This window comes from Macrotis lagotis, chromosome 1 (assembly GCF_037893015.1).
Source record: "Macrotis lagotis isolate mMagLag1 chromosome 1, bilby.v1.9.chrom.fasta, whole genome shotgun sequence".
Lineage (NCBI taxonomy): Eukaryota > Metazoa > Chordata > Mammalia > Peramelemorphia > Peramelidae > Macrotis > Macrotis lagotis.
The window spans coordinates 639,624,846-639,651,556 of record NC_133658.1 but is presented as its reverse complement, the minus strand read 5'-3'; the positions used below and the strand labels follow the sequence as shown (position 1 = coordinate 639,651,556).

The following is a 26,711-nucleotide window of genomic DNA, read 5'->3' as shown; positions in this document are numbered from 1 at the left end:
AAAAAGAAGAGAATAAAAAAATAGCTTTAGAGTGGACACTATAAATGTTAACTAGCATCCCCATCATCTTCCTCATCCTTATCCCCCTCCTACTCCTCCAGTACCCAGGAAACTACAATTACAGATTTCCAAGTTCCATTTGTAGAGATCATCACACAAATTTTTCTTGCAAAGTAGAGATGACAATTATTTCCAGATATCAGTAGGAGTGAAATAAAAGTGCTGTTATCACTAAAACAAAACAGTTGCATGAATTCATAAAGTTATGAGATCAAAAGACTACATCTATTACCTTGTTTTTATAAAGCATGGAATGACTCAAGTTAGCTATTTCTCACCTATGTTTTGAAGGCAAGGTACAATTCTTTAATGTGGGATCCAACTTACTATATATTTATTTTAAGTTCCTTTTAAAGCTGTACATATTTAGATATCAAAATAATAGCTTTAAAGTGTTTCTTCAATTTCACTATTATAAGGATATATATATATATGCATATATATATATATGTATATGTTTAGCTGTGTTTTCTTTTTTAACAAGGCAGTGGGGTTTTAAGTGATTTGCTCAAGGTCACACAGCTAGGTAATTATTATATGTCTGAGACTGGATTTGAGCTCAGGTCCTCCTGACTCCAGGGCTGTTGCTCTATCCACTGCGTTACCTAGCTGTCCAATGCACTACCTAGCTGTGCATATATATTTAAAGATAATTATGGGAAAATACTCATTTTATTAATATTAGTAGGTAAATATAATATGTTGAATATAGAGTATAATTTTTATTATGTAAGTTTGGAAATATTCAAATTATTTTCAATAAGTCTTTTAAAAGAAGACGATATGGACTGTTAGTGCCATAGACCAATTTTTTTAGGGGGAAAGGGTAAAGGATGGGAAAAAAGCCAAAAGGACATTTTTAAAATGAGAGGAAATTAATAAAGTACAAAATCTTTTTCTCAGCAAATTTCCTGATAGATCTGAACATTGTGTTCCTGCACTTAAACATAGAAGCTGACATATAGCATACACTTAAAAAACACTTAATGACTGATTGAAGGATCATAAGAAAATAACTTTTAGATATTTGCAAACTTTCTTGACTCTTTTAATTAAGACTATTGATCTGGGGAGGTAAGCTAACAATGCTCCACTTATAATATTAAAGCAGAGGCATGTTGCAGCCAGCTCATACTCTCTAGTGTGATTTTAAATTTTCATTGTGAACTTTTATCCCATGGAATACACAAATACAACAGATCAAATCTTGATGTATTGTTTTGATGCTTATTTAGCTCTGATGGAGAAAAATTTTTTTGTCCCCTTGTTTCAAAAGTTTTATTGATGGTACTGAGAGTGATAGGGATAGGGGCATTAAAGAGGGGCCCAGGGGAACACTGGAAAAAAAAGAATTCTAGATTTTGGATTCTTGGGTGAGTAAGAGTAAAGTATGAAGGGCCAGGTGATTTCTTAGAGAGGACAGAAGTATTCCAGGAACAAATTAATCTTTTGATGAGGAGCAAGGGTAAAGGCTATATAGGAGTGATAGGGAAGGGGTTGTGGAATTAAGCTATAGAAACTCCCCTGACACTCTAAGGAAATGATTAGTCACAGATACCCAAAGTCAATGAGGAATGGCTTCCTAGACATTTGGATACCACACTCTCACTTTGCTTCATGAGGGTACAACTGAAGGGTTGTTATCTTTTAGGATTGAGACTCACAGGAAGAGAGAAATTAAGGTCAAACATGAGAGGCTTCTGGCCAAGACTGTCAGGGTACAGGTTGGCTTCAGAAGCTGATACAGCAAGTCTTCTCCTCAGACCTCAGCTCTTGCCTAGGTTGGGCAGTGCTTAGGGTGACTGAGGGCATGAGAATTGTTCTTTGAGGACAGTTTTGAAGGCCAACTCAAGATCAATGGACTCATAAGCTATCCATTATTTTTAGCAAACATGCAAGCCTCATTCCTGGGCATCTCTTGTGTGGTTCACTTTTGTGGCCATCAACATTCCAATGATGGGAACTTCTGCATGGTCATATAGATCCTTTAGTCCATGTTCCACCACAGTGTAGGTCTGATGTTTGGTTAGGTCAAATTGGTAGGATTTGGGTTGGTAGGGCCTCAACTGCTGCTCTGTAATACCCCAAATTGATAACATGGTATCATTCCAGCCAGCTATGTTCCTAGTAGTATAGTTCTAGTTGAGAATTCAACTCCAATGGCTGTCTGACCATCATGGCTGAACTAATTTTGTGGGAATCTTGGTGTTTCCCACCTCCATATTCCCATATCAGTACTATCTTGAAGACAAAGTAAAATTCTTCTTCTGCTCAATTTACTATCTTGGCCCCATTTTGAGTGTGCGATTGTATGAAAAAATGCAGTTGGAATAAGAGTGGGCGGAAAATGAGGCGAGGGTATTAACTCTCAACCCTCTGCTCCTTGGAGGCCTTGACCTGACTTTCTTCTCACTAGAGACAGTCGGAAGTAGTAGTACGAAGGCTCAAGGACAAGCTTGGTCAACACTGGGCTGATGACCCTTAATAACAAAATGCTAATAATGTATATTAAACTTACAAGTGTGTCATAGTACTCTTTGCAGTGCCTGCTCTTAATTATTAACCAACACTTCGTTGGAACAAAGGGCATTTTTATTGCTGTGATTATTGTTTCCATTTTCAAGGTTTATCATGCTCATTATTTTCCTTATTCTACTACTTTTACATCAATTAATATAACCCTACTCTTCTATCTCCATTTTTCAAGTAATCAATTTATAATAGAAATATATTTTATTCATATATTATAACATATTAGTCATCTAGTGAGTGATAGGATTCTATATTGTTTCTAGTTCTTTGCTAGTACAAGAAGTGCTATTAAAAATATTTTGGTGTCAATTGGACCTTTCTTTCAGAATCCAACCTTCTTGGAATGAATGTCTAACGGTGAGATATGAATCAAAGATGGAGCTATTTTAATTACTTTAAACAAAATATGCTTCAAAATTGCTTTCCAGAATGGTGAGACCAATTAACAGTTCTATCAAAAGTATATTATTATCAGGGCAGCTAGGTGGTGCAGTGGATAGAGCACCGGCCCTGGAGTCAAGGAGTACCCGAGTTCAAATCCAGCCTCAGACATTTAATAATTACCTAGCTGTGTGATCTTGGGCAAATCACCTAATCTCATTGCCTTGCAAAAAATTTTAAAAAAGTGTATTATTATCATCATGACTGCCTTTCCAGTCATTTCAGCATTTAGTCTACCATTTTTTTTTTGCCACATTTCTCACTCTTCTGGGTGTGTGGTAAAGTCTCAGGTGTGCTTTAATTTGTATTTCTTGTCATTTGTGATTTAGAGCAGTAGTTAACATTAAATATTGATACCCTAAAAATGTTATCTCATCTAATAACTATTGTTACTTGATAAGATTCATCAAATTAAAACAAGATGTTCTTGGTACTCAGTGAAGAGAATGCATAAATGATAATAGAGGACAATGAAAAAATGTGAGTATTTTAGAAAATAAAGCTCAGAATTTTCTCAATAACTATAACAAAACAAAGATTTCAGAATTCAAATCAATGTAGTTATCAATTTGTAATGTCAGAAGACTGATAGTGAAACATGTTGAGTTTGTCAGGCAGGTAGAGAATTCTAGGGATCAGATGAGGTATAGACTGTAAATTATGGCAGTGTTGTCAATTTGTTTTCTTCTTTTTTAATATAAGAATATTTTGTGAGAAGGGAGGGAACCTTTTGGATGAGAAAACAAGGAGACATTGAGAAGTCTAAGTGAGACTAAAAAAAAGCATGAGTAAAACAGATATAAAAACATGATATGAACAGGAGATGTAATTGATTGTCAGAATAAATATCAAAATTGATACAAAATTATAAATATAAAATGGGAATAGATGGTTTACAATTAAAAGAACTTTGAAGTGATTTTTTTTTTGCAAGTCTGTGGGGTTAAGTGGCTTGCCCAAGGCCACATAGCTAGATAATTAAGTGTCTGAGGCTGGATTTGAACTCAGGTAATCCTGACTCCAGGGCCAGTACTCTATCCATTGCACCACCTAGCCGCCCCTGATGTGATGTTTTTAAAAATGATTTTGATGAAGTATTTCCAGAAAATAAAAGTGGATAAAAGAAATAATAATGATTGATTATAACAATTTCAATAAAATTTAAATGATAAAATCAAGAATTTGAAGAAACTTAAAAATTATCTGATATAGAAAATACTTAATTGTTTAACTGAGAGATATGGTAGTCAATGGTCACAGTGATTTAGAATATAAAGTTGTATTCAGAATTGTTTCAATATTATGAATATTAATTAACTAACAAAAGGAAGCAATGGAGGGAAAATAAGTTGAAGATAAGCTTGATTAGGGACCCAATTAAGAGTCAGTCAAACAGTTTAGGGATGAAACTAGAAGACAGAGGATACACAGATGAAAAATCAAAAAGATAGGCAACGATTTTTATAACAGATTGTTTTACCCTCCAAAGTAGGGCAGGGCCACCACATCTGTACTCTCACATTCCACTCCCAAGGAACACTGGAAGAAGAAATGGCACTAGAGAAAACAAATATGAGAAAAGCTGTATGATTGGACCTATGCCACAGAAGGGTTAACTTAATATGTGACAGTTTTCATGATGCTAAAAATGCATTCTGGAAGTACATGAGTAAGTAAATATAGTGGGAGTATGGCCAAGTCTGACATTATTACCAAAAAAGCAATGGAAACAACATCAAAAACTACTGATCTGGCTTTTCATCTATACAGAATTTCCTTCAGAATAAAGTAGGCACACTGAGAGTATTCTTGTAAGGACTGAAAGGAGAAAAGGAGACTCTCATACTAATAGAAGTAATAATCCATAGGAGACCACATCCTAAATATTACAAAACTGATAGAAATTTATGACTTTTTAATTGCACATAATTCATTAGCTCAAAATATAACCTTAAATGCTTTTCTTTATGAAGGTTTCAATCATAAGTATGTTAAAGTTATAAAAGATTTAAGGAAAGATAGACTAGAGATAACCTTAACTGACACCGATCTGATATGTAACTTAATATAGAAAAGGGAGAGAGATGTATGCTTGCCAAAGTTGTTCATCACTGCTGTGGAGATCTAGTACAATCCAATTTGAAGAGGCCTTCTCTATAGTTCAAGGACTCTCCAGTTTGTACATGGCACTGTGTTTAATGTATTAAGCCTAAATCACAAGAAGATTCTAAAATGATATCTATCATCATTAATAAGGATATTAAAATACTAAATGTAGTATGTAAATAAGTAGTGATGGGATGCAGATCTACAAGGTGTCTGGGTTCAACCATTTGATTTTTCAGATGAGGGAACAGACAGATTAAATTACTTTCCTAAGGAAATGAAGCAACACACCCTATGAGGACCAGAATTTTAATGTCAGTATATTGATTCTAAATTTGATTCTATTTCTGCTATATAACTCATAAAGATTTAAGTGGGTAGCTTACTATTCTAATATAATGTATGAGAATAAAAAATATTCCGATATTTTATATGTTTAGTAAATAGACAGCTAATATTAAAGGGAAAAAAAAGAAATCCTAAAAAAACTCAAAAGTTTTTATTTATGAATGCTGCATAGAGCATTCCAAATCTCTACCTTGAAAAGCTCAGGAAGTTTCAGAAACTTTTTAGGTATCACAAATAAAAATCTACAATACAGAAAATATGTAAAAAGAATTCATAATTAAGGTATTAATTATGGCATAATTAAGGCATTAAGGATATAGGAGCATTGAACTAGTTTTTAATACCTAATTATTTTCAAGTACAAAAAAAATTGAAAATTAAAAGCTTTTATTCCTGGAAAAAAAAGAGACTTGTTACCATTCTCTTCCTACTTTCCAATGTCTAAATTCCTTTCAATTCCAGATAAAGTATGATAACATTCCTGAACAACATTAGAAATAAATCATGGTTTTTGGTAAAGGAGAAAACATAAAGTGGAAGATGTTCATAATAAATTAAGTAACTAAAACCCATGTGAGAAAGTCATTTTAGGCAACCATACAATTCAAAGAAAAGGTAAGAAAACATCAAGTGGGGTTGGCTAGGTGGCGTATTGGATAAAGCACCGGGCCTGGAGTCAGGAGTACTTGGGTTCAAATCCAGTCTCAGACACTTAATAATTACCTAGCTGTGTGGCCTTGGGCAAGCCACTTAACCCTGTTTGCCTTGCAAAAACCTAGAAAAAAAAACATCAAGTGGAAAGAAATGGGAAAAAAGAAAGGGAAAAAAGGGTACAGAATAAAGTTCATCTCTATGCAAAACAAAACAATTTTTTTTGGTAATCTACAATTAGGTTATATTTGTCCTGGTTCTGATGCTCTATAGTTATAGGATAAAGTTATTGTTCACTTACTAAAGTTTATAATTTAAACTGCTTGATGAATGAGATATAAAGATCTTCAGAATGAGTTCTTCACCTCGCAAATCACTGTTGCTCACACATGCATAAAAGGAGAAAATTACTTCTGTAGGCCAGGCAAAGTAGACACTGAATGTGTATAAGGAAAAAAAAAGGATGAAAAGAAATCAAGAAGTTTTGTGACATTAAAATGAAACAAAATTAAAATAGGCATAACTAAAACTTTAGAAAGAACAAAACACATAACATGTAGTAGCAAAATATGACAGCCTAAGATTCTTATGAAAAATGTAAACCATGATAAACAAAATAATTTTCTCAATTCATACATTTGTTACTAATGATATCTGGCATTGGTATTTAATTTACATAACATACTTTTTTGGTGATTTGAATTTTTCTTTAAATTACATCATGATGGCAGAACAATTTTATTTTGGTCATTCATAACAAAATCTTGGTTACTCAATCTAGGCAATTCTTTTGGCTGGCATTTAAAAATCTACTATAGTATTATATAAATAGTCATAAAACAAACTAGTTTATTGAATTATGTCATTAAATTTTTATTCTAACTTGAAAGCATACTCATATTGAGGTAGAAAAATAGTGAGTTTCAAATTTTAATCTAATTAATTTAATCAACTCTGCATAGACTGATTTTATTTTATCAAAAACCTCATTACTATCTAAAACCTATATGTAAAACAAGAATCTTGTATATTTAGCAATCACTCAAAAAGTGGAGAAGAAATAACTTGTTTATAAGTCAATAAAAATTAGTTTAAGTCAAAGGATAATAATCTCTAATTGCAACAAGAAAACTTTGCTCCAAAAATTGGAAAAGCATTTCAAAGACCTCTAAGTTATTATTTCTTTTAAAAATCCTAAAAACAAATAATATGCAACTTTATGATAACCACACAGTATTTATAATGCACATTAAACTTCTTGGTGCAAAAATTTACACTGAAATTTTAAATAAAACTTTTATTACTTCAATTAAATGGTCAAAAAATTTAAAAAAATGGACTATTCTTATATAAAGGTAATAGAGTAAGAAAATCAATGAAATTAATCATTGTTAATAATAAAATCAATGAAATTATGAATAGTCTACAAATACTTGCTGGAAAAGATAAGAATAGAAAAAAAAGAAAAATCAGGTTAAATATGGGCAAAGACAATAGTAATCAGAAAGCTGTAAGATAGTTTAAATTTAACAATATACACTAAATTAAGAGCTATTATTCCTCACATAAATTCTTCCAGTAATCTGTGGGACAACAATGATTTTTACTCTAGAAAACTAATTTTTTAATTTTTAATTCATGAAAATTTTGCCTGCAATTAGAAGATTAGTGTAAAATGCTCCTAAAAAACTAAATAACTAAAAAGAACCTGATTACTATATTTAAAAAAAAAAAACCAGGAGTCTCATAGGTTAAAAAGTTGTTCATTGATTGTAATCTGCACCAGTAGAGGGTGAAGGTATGAATAATGAGAACACATATCTTTGGAAATACAAAAGCTGGAAGAAAACAGGAATGATATAAAAATATCAGTTGTAGCCAAATTATGTCAAAAAATTATTATCTGGCTGTTGCTCACATCTTAACATAAAGTTCTGGCCCTCTTTTTGGACACAGTGACTAAAGGGCAGTGCCACTGACTCCAGGCATTCTGTTTAAATTGGTAGCTCAGAATGGTTTTTCTTTCTACCTCCTATGAGTTACCCTGCTTTTTGAACTTCTCTGGAATTCTCTTATGCCTTAGTGTCAAATCCCTTGAGGTTTTTGTTCATTATTTATATTTGAAACTCCTGGGATTAACAAAATGTTTAGCACATAATAGGTGCTTAATACATGTTTGCTCACAATTGAATAAATAACTTGAAACAACAAAATTGTTTTAAAAAAATAACAAGTTATAGATACTGAAAAATGCAAACAGTAAATTAAGAGTTCATATACCATTGCACATAAACTGAGAATGTAAAATCACAAAAGAATTGAGAGGACATTAATGACTGTGAACCCATACGAATACTTTCTGAGATATATACAAAATCTTTAGGAAAGTCAGTTATAAGAATCAAGGATATCCTCAACAATGGTATTTGTAAGGGAACAAGACTATATCAAGGTGTAGTTAACAAAGGATCTTTATCATTTCATTTAACTGAAAGATTTCAAAAATATAACATATCACTGTGATTACTGTTTTGCTGATTATTAAAAACACATGTGATTTGGTGGAAAAAAGTGCTGCCTTAAAGAACATTCATAAAAAAGTATCTTCTATCCTCACTTAGAATTCACTCAAGATTTCTTAAAGGATATTAGGACAGAAGGAAAAAAATCTTGTTAAAAGACTCTTAGTTAGCATAAAGCTCAAGTAACACATAAAATTAGAAGATATATTTTAGAGTGATTGTTTCTAGGAGGGAGATCCACTTGTAGAGTTTACATTCCTGGGGAGTTTTTCTGTAGATTGGAGAGTGGTACTACTGAAGCTCTTGTTGAATGGCATCAAGTCCTTCAACATTAAATAGTCTCTTGAAAGAGAGCTGTAATCAGCGGTTTAACCTGACCATTCACATAAAAAAGGATCCAATCATGGTTACTACTCAGATACAATATTCACCTGGATGGACAACATATAGATCTTGTTCATAAGTACATTTATTTGTTTTACAAATATTATTTGTTATTGAAAAAGTAAGACGCAGAGCTGAACAAAAGGAAAAGAAAACTGCAAAGCTCATTATGCTTCCCATTGAGGAAGAGTCTCACCTTTTCATGTGAAAGTTATGATAATGTTGCTATGCAATAGTGAAATATGGATTTACTATAATTTATGAAGAGTTAAAAATAAGTAGTATTAAACAAAGTGGAAGAATGCACAGTGAATGTGAACAGGTTGCAGCATAAGACAAATGAAGAATTTTTAAGAAGAACAAGAGAAAAAGATGTCATGAAACCATGTAAGTGGAAGATGGTTATGCACATGTTGAGGATGAGGAATATCAGGCAGAGAGCCAGAATGTACCAGCACTATCTTAATGAAGGTAGAGGAAGGTGAGAAAAGCCAGTTGTGGAGTAGTCCCTCTATGGTGAATTTAAGGAAAGACATGTTTAAGAGTACCAAAAAGATTGGGCAGGAATAGATGGACTGTGATTTGTCTGCACTGTTGGAGAAAACTTCCCAATAAATAAGAACACATATCTATTTCAGTATACTAATCACAAAAAAGTTCTAATTATACACATTACTCAGAAAAGATAAACAGTGCAACATAAAAGCAATTTTAGAATTTTGCTTACCAATAAAAGGCAGATAGGGTTCTTAAATTATTTTATACTTTCCAAATGACATGTAACAATAATTGTTCTAGGATCCTATAAAAAGTCATAGGACTACTGACTCAGAGATAGAGCAATAGGCTATAGAAATGAGAGTCAAATTAACTCATTTTCACACAAGGAGACTGAAGTTCAGAGAGGATGAGTTGTCCTTTGCAATCAAAGAAAACCAAGAGTAATTTGCCTGAGGTGAACAGATTGTAAAACTAGCTTCTCTAAGGCCAGGTTTCTTTCAAAGACATGAATAAAACATTGTTAATAAAATATTTCCTATTAAAATTTTGATTTTATCTAAATTAATAAAATATATCTTATCTAAAGAATAAGTATAAAGGAGTTAAAATTATTACTTTTTTTCAAATGATAAGATGGTTAGCTTAGAGAATCCAAGAGAATCAACTAAAAATTAATTGAAATAATAAATTCAAAAATGTAATTTGAAATAAATTAAGTTCACAGAAATATCAGTATTTCTTTATATTACCGACAAAACCACAGCAAAAGAAATTCCATTTAAAATAATTACAGGATGATTTTATTGTCTAATCTTATAATCTCTTATACTTTTTGTTTCTTCCTTAAGGATGCGATTTCTTTCTCATCACACTCAATTTGGATCAATGTACAACATGGAAACAAAATAACGACTGATAGACTGCTTTCTGTCAGGGGTGGGGTGGGGGGAGGGAAGTAAGATTGGGAGAAAAATTGTAAAACTCAAAACAAATAAAATCTTAAAAAAAATAAAAATAAAATAATTACAGGAAACATAAAATATTTGGGAGTCTACCTACCAAGATGTATGCAAGAAAAATATGGCTACAACTACAAATCATTTTCTACATATAAAAAATAAACCAAAATAATTTCAGAAATAAAAATTGCAGGTAGGTTAAAACAGCATAAGGCAAATGACAATGCTACCTAGATTAATACCTCTAAAAAAGTTAGAGTCATTTCAATCATACTATCAAAGGATTACTTTATAAAACAAGAACACTGAATAATGAACAAAAAAGTCAAGTATCTTAGAAGGAAATGATGGAAAAAAGTGAAAAAAAGAGAGTTTAGCAGTACAAGACGTTAAACCAGATTAAAAATAAATAGTCATAAGATGTATCTTATACTTAAGAAAATAGGTATAGCAGTGAAATGGATAAGGTACACAGTATATGAAAACAAAACAAGTAATTGTTTTTTAAATGCAAAGACTAGTTATGTGAAAAAAATATTGGAAAAACTGGAAAGCAGTCTGGCAGAAATAAGATTTAAATTCTCACTTCACAATATTAAATTAACTCCAAATGAATCCATGATCAAAACATAAAAGATCACATCATAAACGGATTAGAAGAGTAAGGAAGAAATTAGAAGAGTAAGTAAGAAAGAAGAGTAAGATCAATGGATAATGCATGGCTTCTTAGGCCCCTTCCCCTTTTTGGTGTGTGTGTGTGTGTGTGTGTGTGTGTGTGTGTGTGTGTGTACACACATATGCACACATTTACATAAACATATACCCACATACACATCATAGTCCCTTACTTCAGTAAAAGTTAACTGATTTACCAAAAGACAGATGAAGATAATAGAAATTTTAGCATTCTTCTTTCAGAAAATAACAAATCCAAAAGAAACCATGAATATTAAATGAATGTTAAAAGAATAAGACTTCATAGATTCATGTTATCAAATGGGAATTTTGGAGCATGTTTAATTTGCAGAAACAAATGGGACTTTTATAAAAACTTGATGAATTAAGCTATAAATAATATGAATAGATGTGAGAAAGGAAGAAATACTGAACTTATCCTTTATAGATCATAAGAATGGAATTATCATGGAATTATAAATTTAAAGATAGAAGGGATCCAAGAAGACGATGCTGGCCTAATGATTTTACACATAAAAATATTAATACCCCCAAAGATTAAATAGTTTATCAGAGGTTACTAAAATAGTATCAGAAAAGAGATGTTAGCAGGTACTTTATCCTAAAATCTGACTTTCTTTGTGCTGTGTCATAGTATCTCTCCAAGGAAATAAAGGTAGGGTGAAGCACATAGAATCTAAATAAAATGATTACAATAGCTATAATTTGTTGATTACTTTGAGATTTGCATAGTTTTTACCTACATTATATGATTTGATTCTCAAAAAACCCCTATGAGGTAGGTGCTATAATCCTAATTTAACAATGAGGTTTTGAGAGGTCAAAGTAACTTACTAGAATCACAAAGATAAGTGTCTTAAGCAGAACTTAAATTATTCAGAGGACAAAGAATAAATAATATTAAAAACAATTGCAACAGTGATACTGTTAATCCAAAATTAATGCTATAGATCTAAGGTGGTCATGAGAGGAAAATTTATTTTTGTGAACAAGTACATTTACCAAAAAGGAAGACTAATGAACTTGGCATACAATAAAAAAATTGGAAAATGAAGAAAATAAAAAAAGGAATAAAAGATATTTCCTTAATATAATAAAAAGCATTTATTAAAAACCAAAAGTCAGTTTGAGAAAAAATTAGGGAAGTTTTCCCAATAATCTAGGTGGTTCAATGGACATAACATTGGACGTTGAGTCAGGAGGATGGGAGTTCAAATCCAGCCACAGATACTTGTCACTTACTATCTGTGTGACCTTGGGCAAGTGAGTTTACCCTGATTGCCACGCATCCAGGGCCCTCTCCAGTCATCCTTATTAATATCTGGTCCCTGGACCTAGTTGATTTTGGAGGACAAAGTAAGGCTGGTGACTTAGCACCTCCTCACTCAAACATAATTCATGTGCTTATCATGGCATCATATCCCTGATGTCAAGGTCTTCTTCAAGAATGAAGGGCAAACATCATTTGAGAAAGAAACTGCAATAATAACCATAGCAATAAGATAATAACAAAAAATAGGGCAAAATCATTGCTCTATGGAGAATATAACTGCAAACAAACTTTTTGAGAACAACAAAGATATGAGGCAATGATAGCTAGATTCTATCATACACATTAATACATGAGATACAGTAAGAAAGGGTTGGTTTAATGATTTTTTCCTCTAACTTAGGCAGGGGGGGGCTTTCAGAATGTAAAAAAAGTAAGAATTATAGTTTATTTTGGGCAAAATAATGGAATTTTATTATTAGGCTTTATCTCTCCACTCTTTGCAACTCTTTTTTTGTCTTGCCTTTTCTATGAAAATTTTTTCTAATGAAACTATTGACTAGTGAAAAAAGAAAGAGAACTGTCAGTGACCAATGAACTGAGTGAGAACTTAAGAAACCCCTTTTATCTCAGGGATTTTACTCAAGTCTCTTAGGATGTAGGTTACAACTTTTTTATACAGATAGTAAAATCAATCAACTGACCTAACGCCCAAGACTTTCTTGGATGTCCACATTGGTCTTTTAACAATTCTTATTTTTTTTAATTACCTTGGGGATTTTAATTTGTTTGTTTTACAGATTTATTGATAAAACAGTTTTTTGAGTCTCATTCATCTCATAAAGACCTAACATAGCTAAATTTTCTTAATTCCATTCAGTTAATTTTTTTAAAACACATATTCTTTTCTAAAACTGAAAAGGGTACTTTTTAAGGTCCTCAACAATTTTAGTTTTATTGCTTGTTTATGCATGAAATTCTTAAGCATTTAAATACTTCATCATTCACTGACTATATTAGGCACTGCTCGTATTTCATTATTTGTGGTGACTCACTATAATATAGCTTACCTGCTTTATCTCTTCTTAATCATGCCATTTTTTATTGATGTCTTGTTGAGATGATGATTAAATTCTTGATTTTTTAAAAAAAAGTACAAAAAACCCAACCCCTCCAAAATGAACTTTGATTTGAAGCCTGATGAAATTATGTTCGCACCGTTTAAAAACTTTTTTTCCTAGCAATCTTTAGGTTTCAAGTTTATTAAATAGAAAAACAGCACTGGATTCTGGTTTGTAACTGATTTTGCTACTTTCTTCCATTTTATAAGTTCATCAATTATTGTTTCATGATTAGAAATTATTTTTTATTTACAGTGCATCCTCTTATGCTATTTTCTCAGTTGGTTCACCAATATCCTTAAAAAAACTCTGTGAAAGAAAAAGTATGTGGTCAGTACTATTAACTTATAATTGAAATGGTCTATGTCCCTTACTATTTTCTTTGTATAGATGTTCATCACTGGTTCTTATGCTTTTCTTCTTTTGATTTTAAATTATTCTCTTCCTTCTTCTGTTACTCTCTCTATTCATTTGTTTATGTTTGATGTATTCCTAAAGCAAAAATGTGCTCTCTCTCTCTCTCTCTGTCTCTCTCTCTACACACACACACACACACACACACACACACACACACACACACACACAGACACAGTGTATATGCATATTCAACTCTGTTCTGCCTAGTTCAGGTAAGAATGGAGTCATGAGGTTTACTTTCGTCCAATCCTCAGGACTGTATTACTTTCTTTTTGCCCACCCTAATGAGAAATTGTGCCCACTTTTTTAATATTTCTTTCCAAATATATCCTTTAGTCCTCCTAACACTTATAAAAAAGGAAATCACTGACTCCCTTGGATACAAGATAGACCAAATCCAAGGTCTGATATCATACACAACATGTAAATTCAATCATACCTATAGTTAGACAGCAATTGCCTATTTTCCAAAACTTTCTCAATTTTATCTAATCAAAACTGGCTCTTACTTCTTGTGAACTTTCTTATCTCACACATAGTAAACACACAAAAAAACCCCAAAACAACAACAAAACAATATTTTCCCCTGTAACTAATTGTGAAAGGTATCTCTCCTTCAATGTATTTATGATATACCCTTTACAGACTCTAGCAATCATCCTCATTTCATTCTGACCAGAACCCTGAACTTTGTTCCCAAGACACCAAACTCTAATAGGTGAGATCATGTTTGTCAGTTACTTTGACAGGAAGCAGGTGTCCATTTCCACTTTTTGCTCTCTAAGCCATCTCCATATTATGTAGTACAGTATCTCTTCCTCCTTTCAGCTCCACTTTATATGCTGACTTTCTCTGCTGGGATGTATGTTTCTGGCTTGCTCATATGTGAATCTGCAGTACTGAGCCTACCCTCTGTTACATAGAAAGTACTTAATAAATATTAAACTTTACAATTTAGGTCAAAGATTCATTTGGAGATGAATCTGTATGTATTGCAAGATGGTTTTGTTTTTTCTTTTTTGCAAGGCAATGGGGTTAAGTGTCTTCCCCAAGGTCACAAGTGTTTGATGCCACATTTGAACTCAGGTCCTCCTGACTCCAGGGCTCTATCCACCACACCACCTAGTTGCCTCCTATATTGCAAGATGTTGACCTACAACTATTTACTGTCAGATTTTCTTCCAAGTTTCTCAGCAGCTTTTATTAAATAGTGAGTCTGTGGCCTAGGAGTTGATATTCTTGGGTATAATGAACACTTCGCTATTATGTTTGACTGCTTCTGGGTTTAGTGTGTCTAATCTTTTTCATTCATCAACTCTTCAATTTATTAATCAGTATGAAAGAGTTTTGATGATTATTATTTTACAGTAACCTGAGCAACACTATTGCTAGGCCCCTTTCAATCCAAACTAATTTTTTCTTCCTTTGTGATTTGTGATCTATTTTCCCCCCTTTAGATGAATTTTATTATAACTCTATCCAGCTCTACATAGTATACTTTTTGTGGTTTGACTAGCATGGAACTGAATCTCTTAATTTAGATAGCAATGTCATTTTGATTACATTGGCAAAACCTAAAGATAGACAATTAATATCTAATTATTTGAGTCTTACTTTATTTCTATAAAGTATATTTAGTAGCTGTGTTCACATAATTACCCTGCTTCTTGAAAAATGAATTTCAAAATATTTGTAATTATTTTAAATGCAATCCCCCCATCTTATTCTGCTTAATAGCAGTAAACTGAAAAGATTGATGATTTTTTGAGATTATTTTATTCTCTTGCTACTTTAGTCAATAATGGTTTTCTTTTTTCAGTTTTATCTATACGATTTTATAAATAAATCATCACATCATCTAAAAATCAATAACTTTTCTTTCTTTGCCTAAGTTATTTCATTTGTTTTATTTTTCTTTCTTTACTTTTCTAGCTAGCATTGCTAGAAATATATGAAATAAACAATGGTAACCATGAACATCCTTGCTTTACCTCTGATCAGATTTGAAAGGGTTCTATCATTTTTCATTATTGATAATGCTCACTGAAGGTTTTAGAATGATGCTATTTACTTTGCTAAGGTAAGGTCAAATTATTCACATCCTTTAGTGCTTTAAAAAATAACTATCCATTTACAAATATAAATTGGCATTTCATTTTGAATCTTTCTTATTGAATGATTTGGAACATTCCTTCATATGGTAAACTGAATCAATTTTGCAAACTGTCCATTCATCTCTCTCTCTCTCTCTCTCTCTCTCGCTTTTTTTTTTTTTAGGTTTTTGCAAGGCAAACGGGGTTAAGTGGTTTGCCCAAGGCCACACAGCTAGGCAATTACTAAGTTTTTGAGACTGGATTTGAACCCAGGTACTCCTGACTCCAGGGCCGGTGCTTTATCCACTGTGCCACCTAGCCACCCCCATTCATCTCTTTTGACAAAGATTCCATTTTTAATTTGCTGTAGGTTATGTAATGTTGATTTGAACCCATTTTGAGTGAGAAGGCCTTCTAGTTATTGCAAGAGGTCTTATAAAACAAGGACTCTTTTCCTGAGTCATTTGTTTACTAAATGGTAGGTTGGTTCGAGTAGTTTTCTTTCTTCTTGTCCAGCCTGTTTCATAACTTTGATTTTCTATTCTATTATAGTACTACATTGTTTTGATGATTATTGCCCTGTAATACTGTTTAAAGTCCAGTAGTTCTTTTCTTCCTTCATTTATATCTTTTAAAAAATTACTTTTATATTCTACACAACTTGATATAAGTGGAATGCTGAATCCAGTCTAGAAGACCAGAGTCTGAATCTTGCCTAAAATACCTATTTAGTCATGGTACCCTACACAAAACACCTAACTTTTGTGTCTATATATGGGGTTAATAACAATTTTAAATAATATATGATGTATAAAAGTGCTTTATGAATCTTAAAGTATTTTATGAATGTTAGTTATTGTCATTACTTGTCATTTGTGAATTGGTGCAGTGGATAGAGTTCTGGGCCAGGAACTAGGAAGACTGGAATTCACATCCAGCCTCTAGACTCTGAGCAACTGGGTAACCCTGGGAAAATTACTTACTTAACCTTTGTCTGTCTCAGTTTTCTCAATTGTGAAATAAAGATAATAATAGCACCTACCTCACAGTGATAATACTTGTACTTAGCATGGTGTTTGGCATACAATGAGGGCTTAGTAATGCTTCTTTCTTCATCTCTCTATCCCCCTCTTAATCCCAATCTAGTTACATAAAATATTCTTTTAGCAGTTTAATTGGTATCATGCTAATGGCAGAAAATAACATTTTCATTATATTGGTTTGGCCCAGCTATAACCATAGAATATCCTTATTTATTTCTCTAAGGAACATTTTGTAACTGTATCTATGAAAAATATTGACAGGTTCATTCCATTTCCTTGTTCTAAATAAATTATAGCATGTTGTTACATTTTTACAATATTCTATGAATTTGCCAGTATAAAATCAGTGAAATGATATGAAAAATAAAACTCTTCTAAGAACTACAAATGACATCAAAATTGCAAATTAATAAATAACCAAAAATGCAGATCAAAAGAACCCCAAAGTTTTACTATATTCAATAAGCATTTAACAAATATTATATGCTAGACCACCATTCTAAGTGCTGATAATGGAAAAAAAGATGAACAAACTATTTTTCCTCCAAGAGGTCACATTATAGTATGAGAGAGAAAAATATATATTAAATTTCAAATAAGAGCATTTATATTTCTGGAAGAAATGAAAGATTACTGAGTAAGGAAACATGACATTCTTAAATCTGTGCTTTAGGAAAATAACTTTGGTTTAAAACTAAGTATGGGACAGATTAGTGCTAGAGGTAGACAATACAAGGAGGTAAAGCTAGAAGAATCTATATAAATGAAGAGAAAGGAACATACTCAAGAAATAATGGGAAGAGAGAAGAAACAGGATATGCAAAATAAGGGAAATATGGGGTCAGTGTGACTGAGAAATAAAGTATATAACATGGATGACTATGAAGGCATTGATGCCCTCAATAGGAAAAGGAAAGATGAGATGATGTTCTGTTTCCCAGTTTCCACTACTTCTTTTGGAGAGGTGAGGCACTATGGGTTTCAAACACTGCATATAAGGCTGAATTTTTTTTAGATGTTAGTTTTATGGAATTTTTTTTTATTTTACTTTTAAAATTCTTTATTATGAGAAGGTTTGCTGGGAAAGTGGAAAGGGAAAAATACAGTAGGAAATGTTAATGGTATAAAAAACAAAAGGTATCAATAACATTTTATTTAAAAAAAAACATAAAAGGGTGTTGCATTTTGTCCATACCTATTACGTTTCCATTGATATAATCATGGAATTTTTATTATTTTGTTAGCAAAATGCATGGTCATAGTTTTTTTTGACCTTTTTTTTTTTTTTTGTAAGGCAATGGGGTTAAGTGGCTTGCCCAAGGCCACACGGCTAGGTAACATGGTCATATTTTTTAACACTAATATTGAACCAACCAACCTACCTATAAATTCAATTTGATTATAAAGTAACATTTTAAAAATGTTTCTATAGCCTCTCTGCTAACATTTTCTTCAATATTTTTGTATTGATATTCATTAGAGATTCTGTTCCTGCTTCAGAGGGATCCAAAGGTTCCAGCTCTGTGATCCTGAGCTGGTTTGAGGTTACCTGTCCTGTCCTACTTAAATGAACCTGCAGGGTTCTAGCTGTTAATTGCAGCTAAAACTGACTTTTCTCTCCCCTTCTCTGAGGACTCACAGAATTCTGACTATCATCTTATACAATTCTCATCTGGATGAAGGAATATATTGCTATTTTTCTTTGACATTACTGATCACTGATCTGACTAGTTTTCTTTTAGTTACATTTAATGGATTGTATGTGTATCAGAGAATTGTATTCATTTAAATGCTTTCATGCAATTATTTAAAATGGAATCCTATGGAGTGTGTGTGTGTGTGTGTACACAAATATACACATATACATACAAATATACATATATACATATATACATATACACACATACACACACACACAATTATTGGACCATGCAATAACTCACTTTCATTTAACTGGCAAATCTACATCCCTTATTGAGAAGATATTTTCTGAATAATATATTTAATTTCATTGCTTGAGTGAAAACTTGTAATTTTGGTTCATTGTCCTTGTGTGCTATTATTCTTTATCCATTTAGTTTTTTTGTGCTAGGTCAAATGTTTTTTACATTACTATGGATCTATAATATTCTATAGTTGAATGGATATAATAGCATACATAAGGGGACAAGTTTCCAGGGGGAAGGTCAATGAACATTTATGTTAAAAATTACATTGCTGTTTTCAGTAATGATTAATTTATATTTAGCATTTCCAACAAAACATTATTCAAAAAAGATGTCCATAAGTTTGATCGGTCTATTAAATGGGTTCATAACACAGAAAACACAGAACTCCTGATGTAAAAACAAGATCATATGGAAGATCTGAGTACAAGGAATTGCTCTTCTTCTATATGAACTGTTTCAGGAAAACACTTTATTTCAACCTACACCTTCTAAATTATTTTTGTGGCTATAACTATCAAGAAATTTGATATATTTTCAGAATATCTGAGTGATAATGTGATAATAACCTTTAATGCATTTTACTGAAATAAATAAAATATTAGTTTCAAACAAACAATAACAGATATTCTGTATCCTGAAATTTTACTCTGACTGGGGTGATGTGTGGTCAGCTATAAAAAGTGATTTTTGAAAACTTTCTTGCTTCAGTCATCTGTTTTGTTCAAGGATACATATCTTCAATACATTTTGTAGTTCATTTTATAGTAATCAGATTAAACAAATTTGAGGATAAAAGACCTATCCTCTGTGAACAATTTGAAACAACAGTGAATTGGTCCACAAAATTGTAATCTAGGATAAAAAAATATAGACTACATTAGACAAAAACACTGAAGTCAATGAAAGTATAGACTAAAATCTCCCAAAATTGAATTTTTTTCCAGTGAAGGACTACAAACACAAATATAAAAGCTTAAACAATTCTTTCACTTAATTTATTCAAGCATTTGACTAACATGGCATCATTAAAATATCTTCAGTTTTTTTTTCAAATTTCATCTAAGGTTGTTAAAATGTCCTTAAAATTTAGCGAAGCTTATAAGAGCTTCACAGAGAGCAGAACCAAGGGAACCAAAACATATATGACCCCAAAACATATAAAGGAAAATGATACTGAAAGATAGCTGTATTCTAATTATTAAGTATACTGTTTGTTTTGATAGAGGGTTTCTATTTGATAGACAAAGGGCAAATTTGTTGTGCTAGAGATGCAAAAAAATAGAAAAAAATGTTAATTTAAATGTCAATGTTTTATTTTATTTCTTCTTAGAAGAAAATAAAAATAAGTTTAGATGGGAAACATGAGTATTTTTTAACCGATAAATTATATATATATATATGCATATATACATACACACTCACATATATATTATATACATACTCTAAATATATGTGTATACATTCATACAAACCACATAAGTTGAGTTTCTTAATGTTTCTTGTTCTCAACAAATTTGTCTTTGACAACTAAATTCATAAAAAAGAAAATTAAAAAACTTTTGAATTATATTTTTTTACATTTTTTCCTCAAATGAAATGCAATTCCATTTTTATTTTAAAAATTGCTATTAAGGAGATATTTTAGGTTAATCAAAAATTATTTATTATTCTAAATAGCATAATTTATGATAATTCTCTATCTCAGTGCTGATGGATTATTCCTTGGGAATTGCTTGATTTTTAAATGTCTACCTTTTATTTTCGAACTTTAGGAATTGGGATACAATGAAAACAGAATTCCTAGAATGAGTCCTATGAACTTTAAAAGTTTTCTTTTTATTATTCTAAGTCTTTGTCCATTATATTTTGCAGAAAACCAGAAATTTTTTTTTTTCTCTTCATCATCAACCTTCAAAACTAGCATGTGGTCAGATGAACTTACTTGAGCTTCTCATTTCTTAGGTTGTGTAAATTGTTTTTCTGTACAGAATTCCATTTTCATCTATATTGTTTTCTAATCTTTTTTTTCCAGTTGAATTATTTTCTGATCTTGCATTTCCATTTCAGCTGTCCCATATGCCATTGTCTTTTCTCCTGTTTTGATTCAACTTGATATTTTTGTAGTTTTGAGTTTCATGCCATACTTCTGATTTTCATCCTATTTTTCCAAGATTCTTTAGCTACCTTTAGTTCCCCTTAATCCATTCTATTTTAAAAAATCAATTCAATTTCTTCTATTAATTTTTGTTTTATGCACACTATATATCTAACATTTTATCTTTTGTCACCTCTCAAATTGCTTGGTATGCAAACAAACTTTAAAGGTATTTCTCTAAGTCTTTCCTTTCTCTCCCACCTCTCACCACTTCTTATTGTATTATATTTTTTTATTTTCTCAATATCTTCTTCGGTTTCTCATTATCTTTTGGTTTTAGTTTTGTTATTGAGTTGCTAAGAACTCAACACTGTCTTCAGCATTTCTATTGGTATTTTAGGGTTATAAGGAAGCAATGCTAGTCTATTACTTTCTTAAAATGTTTTATAAGATATTTAAATTTCAAGTTGTAAGACATTTTAAAGATCATCTAGTTCATTACCCTTATTTTATAGATGAGGACACTGAGGCCCAAAGGTCTCAAGGTCTGATGAAAAAGTAAGTAGAAGAATTGGAATATGGAATCGGGAATTTGGATTTCTTATCAAATTTTCTTTTTACCAGATCACAAGATTAAACCATTTTTAAATTTGCAAAGTTAAATTCAAAGCTTTATATGATAAGTATTATCCATCTGATCTTATACAAACCATCTCAATTCTTCAACTCATATTCCATCTCTAAAAAATGGAGATAATAGTAAATAAAATACTTGGCTCATAATTGCCAGGAGGAAAACACTTTATAAACAATGAAGTGATTTGGAAATGTGAGCCATTATTTATATGAAAGTGTATAACAATAAAGCAAACCTTTTGAAAGTCAGAACCATGCATTTTTATCTTATAATGACTTGAGTTTGTAGCCTGAAATTTGGCAGGGGCTCAATAAAGTATTATTGATTCTGAATATATGTGAATTATTTTCTTTTTGTAAAATGTCTCTTATACTAATTTGATTTGGGGGGATTGAGGGGACAAATCTATGATACAGTTGAACAGGAAACTGACAATGAGGAAAATGAATATACCAAATGCAGGTCAGAACCTTGACATCTATATTCTTAGATAATTGCTTTGGGGCATTTAGAGATTAACTGACTTGGCAAGGGTAAAACAGCCAGTATGTCAGAGGGAAGATATGAACCCAGGTATCCCGACTTCCAAGGTCAGCCCTCTATCCACTATGTCACACTTCTTTTCTGCTATTCTTCTTAAAGTAAAAAAACAAACAATTAATTGTCTATTGTGAACAAAGTATTATTCTAGGAGATAAGATAAAAAGACATGTAAATAATTATAATGTAACATATAATCTAATTACAATATAAAAAAATTCAGGGATATAAATGTACAGTCTCTTCAGTTACAGCTTTCCCTTACTATTAGACTAGGGGATACATCAACAGCAAATCTTCATCAGTTGCCACTGCATTCTAGCAATATAAATAGCTTGGTACAGGCTCTGGTCAGCTCCAGAGACATACTGTCAGGAGCTCTGCTGCCATGAAACAAGTAAGTTCCTTTTGAACCAAAAATAAAGGCATGAAGGTAGTACTAGATCCCTCACTAGACCCCTAGACTATCAAATCCTATATGTCCTAATGAATCCTGTTAACACAGTCATCACTTTGTAATATCTCCTCAGAAAGTGAGGAAGGGGAACCGACAAATTAATGGCATGAAAAAACACTCATTATGGCTTATATAATGTTGGTCACAGCTTTTGGGTAGGAGCAATGGATCAGTGTGCAAAAATTTTATTTTTTTAAGATTTTTGCAAGGCAAACAGGGCCCAAGGTCACACAGCTAGGTAATTATTAAGCATTTGAGGTCGGATTTGAATTCAGGTACTCCTGACTCCAGGGCCGTAAAAAAGCAAAACAACAACTCTTACTCTCATAAAATTTACTTTCTACTTGGGAAGACAAAACATACAAATAATGATATTTTCATATACATGCATATATATAAAATAAAAATATATGCAACATACACATAATAGAATATTGGTATCATATCTTTGGAATAGGTATGTAATAAATTAAAAATTCATACAAAGAGGCTTTGAAATAAACAGCTATACAGGGAACCAAGGGAAGGGAACTAAGGAAAGGCTAAATGGTCTGTGCATTGTAGTTTGAAGGAAAAAGGGGATTCTCAGAAAAGGAGGTGAGAAAGGATTGCATTACAGGAATGGAAGACTGGCAGTATAAGATGGGAAACGGGAGACAGTGTCATGTGCAAGGAACAGCACAAAGTTCAGTTTGTTAGTTTACAAAGTATGGGAAAAGGACATGAGAATCTGGAAAGATAAACTGGGGTTCATTTATCAAAGATTTTCAAAAACAAATAGAAGAGCTTACATTTTTTCTCAAGACAAAAGAAAGCCCCTGAAGTTTACTGAGTATGGGAATGGCATTGTAAGATCTTCACTTTTGAGGTGTATAGATAATAAACTCACCGTCTGGAGACCAATTTGGAAGCAATTCCAATAGCATAAGCAAGAGGTGATAAGAACCTGAATAAAGTTAACTGAAGGTATGGACATGAGAGATGTTATGGAGCTAGAAAGATTAAGATTTAACAACTGTCAGGGCAGCTAGGTGGAACAGTGGATAGAGCACTGGAGTCAGGAGGACCTGAGTTCAAATTTGGCCTCAGACACTTAATAATTACCTAACTGTTTGACAAGGGTAAGTCACTTGACCACACTGTCTTGCAAAAAACAAAAAAGAAATAAAGATTTAACAACTGTCTGAATATGTACTATGAAAAAGAGGGAGGATTCAAGAATGATACTGAGAGTTGTTTATTAGGAGACTAGAAGGATGGTGGTACCTTTGAAAAAGACTGAGAATTTTGGAAGAGGGTAGATTTGAGAGAGCAATGGAAGATGATGAGTTATGTTTTTGACTCAATGAATTTGAATTGTCCAAAAAACAGATGCAGCAATGAAGTCTAGAAAAAAGGTTGGGGGAAAATATGTAGATTTGGGAGTCAACCAAAGAGAGAAAAATATGTAAAACCATGAGACTGATGGCATCATTAAGAGAGGATATAAAAAGAGAAGAGAGTCCTAGACAGAGACTCAAAATATAGCCATAAGTATATATAATATTGATCAAGACTCAGGAAAGGAGGCAAAAAAAGTAGGAGAATCACAAGAAAGTAGTACCACAAAAACCTACAGAGAAGAGAAGAGAACATCCAGGAAAATAGCAGTATGAAATAAAAAAAGAAAAACGTAATGGGGGGAAGGAAGAAAATAAAAGAGATTGAAGGTAACTTTGTTGAGAACAATTGCAGCTGACAAATAAAGTCAGAAGTCACATTTTAAAGGGCTGAGGAATGAGAAGAAAAGAATTAAGGAAATAGAATCAAAAGCTTTTCCTAAAAAAAGTGAAATATAGAATGGTAGATCGCGTGGATGGTAGGGTCTGGTGAGGTTTTTAAGGATGAAGGAGACATGGGCATGTCTGAAGACTTTAGGGAAGGAATCAGTAAGCAGGGGGAGGAGAATGGGGGGGGATGTCATTGTTAGAAGCAAAAGTGAAAGTGGGAAGGGGAGAGTGTGTTTAAGCAGTCAAGCTCCACATCCTACACTGTAATATGAACAAAGAACCAGATTTGCATTTTTTCCTTTCAAGAATATATTTATTTCTGACATTCAATATTTGCTGCTATAAGAAAAGAATTATTTTAAATAAATGAGAGTAATATGAATGCAATGAAATGATGGTTATCATTTTTCTCAGAGAAAAAAGAAATGTGTATATTTATATTTTTAATGATGACACATCTCCTACAGATTTTTTTTTTGTTTGACTTCTTATCTTTTGGTTTTAAGGTTCAAAGGTAAGATTTTATAAGAAACTTCTGGTTTATTTAAGTGAATTTATAAAATACAGCAATTATCTGAATCTTGCCTTGTAAAGTCCTTGCACTTACTCTACTATGAATGTCACAGACATTTTTTTCAAGCCAGAAGTGAAGTTCCCTCCACTCCTGAATTTCTTCCTCTGGTTCTCCTAAAACCTCCATCTGAAGGAGGACACATAGGCTAGTGCTCATTATTCTCCAGGCTGCACTCTCCAGACATTTTTTATGATGTCCCTCTAAATATAGTCCCTTTCCTCCTTCCCTTTTCTACTTTTTAGCTGTCATTTATGTTTTGTGGTCCTCTATGAGAAAAATAAATTCCTTGAGGGTAAGAAATATCTCTCTGCTTCTATTTGTATTCTCAGAGTCTGGAACAGTGATTGAAATGTAGTAGAGCTTAGTAAATGCTTTTTGACTTGTTCCTGACTTAAATATGTCATGCAAAAACAGAGATTTCCATACCATTTGACAATAATAAACAAATTTTCATTAATTCAATGTGCCCTTTTTTTTGGTAGAAATCTATTCAAAAGAAAAAGAACAGATCTACAGTGTTGAAGAAATATCAAGCATAGAATTGAAATAACTAATCATGTGGTCATGGTAGGTGTTACTTCCCCAAGGGACAATGAAATACTTTTCTTCTTCCTATCTCACTATGAATTAGCTTCAGAAACAAGTCTAAGAAAAGAAAATAACTCCATTATAATTTGAATTGTTATTTATCTGACAGTTCTAGTAAGCCACAAAGACAAAAGAGAATAAGAAAACTATGATTAGAAACATTTGTGAAAACAATGTCAAATAACAACTCAAAATAGCTAAGTGGGGATAAGGAGGAGAAAGGAGCAATACCAAAATGATTAAATTTTTAGTTAGACATTTTTGATAATGATAATAGTAATGAATGAAATGATGCAAAAATATCAAGATACAATACCAGCTAAGGTAAAATGGATTATATTCAAAAAATGCTTTTATCTTTAAAAAGTTAGGAAAAGGCAGAGCGATTTCATTTCCTTCCTATTTACTTATGCATGAACCAAGAGATCTTAGGTCACTTTGGTTTTTGGACTTAAAGTTTAAATTTTAATCATTCATATTGAAGAAGTCTACAAGTTTTGGATGGGTGAATGCAAATTTGAGAAAAAAAGACAACACAGGAATTTTCAAAGTAGAGTTATTTCATTTACTTTTAATTTTATATACCACCTATTTATAATTCCTTTATATAAATGTCACTTATTTGGCATATTCTTTTCAAGAGGTAATAGAGAGGGGTGGCTAGGTGGCACAGTGAATAGAGCACTGGAGTCAGGAGTACCTGAGTTCAAATATGACCTCAGACACTTAATAATTACCTAGCTGTGTGGTCTTGGACAAACCACTTAACCCCATTTGCCTTGCAAAAAAAAAAAACCTTAAAAAAATTTTAAAAAAGAGGTAATAGAGAATAAGAATGTGTGCATGAATGTGAAGCATATAAAGGTTTGGTCAATGTCATGAAATGTTCAAATTAACATGCCAAATTAAATTGTGATGGATCTGGAAATTTTAGGTAATAATTTACAAAATTAGTCAT

The 26,711-nt window shown here is 31.9% G+C and overlaps 1 protein-coding gene and 1 pseudogene across 8 annotated transcripts in view; both read right to left on the bottom strand.

Moving 5' to 3' along the window:
• MBD5 (methyl-CpG binding domain protein 5) overlaps positions 1–26,711 on the bottom strand; it is a 390,335-nt gene that overhangs the window by 166,165 nt on the left and 197,459 nt on the right. For 4 of the 8 annotated variants that reach the window (XM_074215115.1, XM_074215117.1, XM_074215114.1 and 1 more), the window contains 2 exons: positions 6,440–6,574; positions 4,514–4,590 (listed from right to left, as the gene is read on the bottom strand). The exons of 1 other annotated variant lie outside the window; for it this stretch is intronic. The gene's annotated coding sequence lies outside the window, so the exon portion shown is untranslated. Of the gene's footprint in view, positions 1–4,513; positions 4,591–6,439; positions 6,575–13,540 lie in introns of all 8 variants that reach the window. 3 more of the 8 variants (XM_074215119.1, XM_074215116.1, XM_074215118.1) reach the window with 3 other exon arrangements.
• On the bottom strand, positions 5–17,217 carry LOC141505900 (ras-related protein Rab-25 pseudogene; annotated as a pseudogene).